General features: G+C 43.5%; 1 non-coding gene across 1 annotated transcript; it reads left to right on the top strand.

Annotated features, from left to right (window-relative positions):
- Window positions 1–1636: 1636 nt before the first annotated feature.
- Window positions 1637–1743, top strand: LOC141615616 (small nucleolar RNA R71). The gene has a single exon (XR_012530028.1). It is a non-coding gene; the product is annotated as a small nucleolar RNA R71 (small nucleolar RNA).
- Window positions 1744–2107: the final 364 nt, after the last annotated feature.

Raw genomic sequence — 2107 nt, 5'->3', positions numbered from 1 at the left:
GACGGGAACATCTTCTAAGACACCTAGAGGTTGCTTTAAAGAACGGTCCGCCATTTGCAATGTAATACTTGTGCATTTTAAAGCACCCATGTTAAGTTTTTCACAAAGGGAATAGGGCATGACACTTACACTAGCACCTAGGTCACAAAGGGCCTTATCAATGGTATATTTGCCTATAGTGCAAGGAATAGAATAGCTACCGGGGTCCTTAAGTTTCGGGGGAGACATGTTTTGTAAGAGTGCACTACACTCTTCGGTGAAAGCAATGGTCTCAACCTCATTGAAGGATCGCTTCTTTGAGAGGATTTCCTTCATAAACTTTGCGTAAGAAGGGACTTGGGTAATCAATTCCATAAACGGGATGGTGACTTGCAAATTCTTACAAACTTCCAAAAATTTAGCAAACTTACCTTCCTCCTTGTGCTTTGCTAGACGATGGGGAAATGGTATTTGAACAATTTCCTTGGGAGGAGCATCCTCCACATCTTTCACTATCTCTTTCTCAATGGGAACACTCACCTTTGTTGGAACGGCATCACTCTCCATAGCATTAGGAGAGATTTCTTCAATAACCACCTCATCACTTTCTTTTGGCATAGAAGACCCAACACCTTTGACATCAAGCTTGCTCTTCCTCTTTAGCATCAACAATCGATGAGGAAATGGTACACGATCCTTAACAAGAGGCTCTTCACTAGCCTTCTTTTTGTCATTTCCCCCAAGCTTGGCCTTTTTAACAACCACCTCTTCATCCAAAGTCATGGATGGCCCATCATAGTTTGTGCCACTTCTCAAGGAAATAGAATTAACGGTTTCATGTGGTTGCTCACCTTGGGGAGGTAATTGACCATTCTTCCTTTGAGAATTAGAAGCGGCTAGTTGAGCCACTTGTTGTTCCAACAACTTGACCGCGGCACTATGAGCTTGATCGTTCTTTTGAATTTGAGCCAACAATTCCCTTTGCATTTGAACTATCATGCCCTCGAGCTTACCACCTCCTTGATTGTTTTGTTGGCTATTTTGTGGTGGATTTTGTTGGAAGTTGTTTTGTGGGGGCCTTTGTTGATTTTGATAACCCGGTGGAGGGATATACTTTTGTTGTTGAGGAACATAGGCATTTTGTTGTGGTGGGGGTTGAGGGTTAAGCACATTGTTGCTATTATAAGACAAGTTCGGGTGGAATTTTGTATTTGGGTTATAAGTGTTGGAAAATGTACCTGGTGGATATAAACTTTGTCTTAAGGCTTGAAAAGCATTTACCTCTTCCATGGTGGCTCGACAATGAGCGGCATAATGACCCGCACCTCCACAACCGTCACACACAATGATTTGGCTTGTTGAAGACACAACATTGAGTTGTTGAATGGAATCTCTAGCATCCCTTTCCGCTATTTGTTGTTGGAGCAAAGCAATTTGAGCTAGCAAAACAGAATTGTTAGAGGATTCTTCTTTACCTTTAGATGGCACAACTCGGGAATTTACATATTGGGCATCATGGATTGCCATGGATTCGATCGTGGAATGAGCAAGATCGGTGTCAATTTGATCAAACCGCCCATTGTTGGCGGAATCAAGAATCCTTCGGGACTCGGCACAACATCCATTGTAGAATGTTATTGCTAGAAACCATTCATCTAGCCCATGATGTGGGCATTGCCTTTGAAGCTCTTTGTACCTCTCCCAAGCCTCATATAAGCTCTCAAGAGCTTGTTGACGGAATCCGGTGATTTGGCTCCTCAAAGTTTGAGTTTTCTCCGGTGGAAAAAACTTTTGATAGAAGGCAAGAGCTAATGTCTCCCAATTGGTGATTCCCAAGGTGGTGCGGTCAAGGCTATTGATCCAAAGCTTGGCCTTGTCCTTCAAAGAGAAAGGGAAAAGTATTTCCCTTATTTGGGCTTGGGTGACGCCCGTTTGACGGATCATGGAGCAATAGTCACAAAAATTTTGAACATGCAAATTGGGATCCTCCAAAGGACTTCCCCCAAATTGCTTTCTCTCCACAAGGCTAATGAAAGCCGGTTTGATCTCGAAGTCCGGCGCGGTGATTTGAGTAGTTGTGATTCCGGCCGGAAGCATGGCCGCGGTGGGCTTTGAATGATCGGAAAGT

This window comes from Silene latifolia, chromosome 11, assembly GCF_048544455.1.
Source record: "Silene latifolia isolate original U9 population chromosome 11, ASM4854445v1, whole genome shotgun sequence".
NCBI lineage: Eukaryota > Viridiplantae > Streptophyta > Magnoliopsida > Caryophyllales > Caryophyllaceae > Silene > Silene latifolia.
This window is presented reverse-complemented; position numbering and strand designations above follow the sequence as displayed.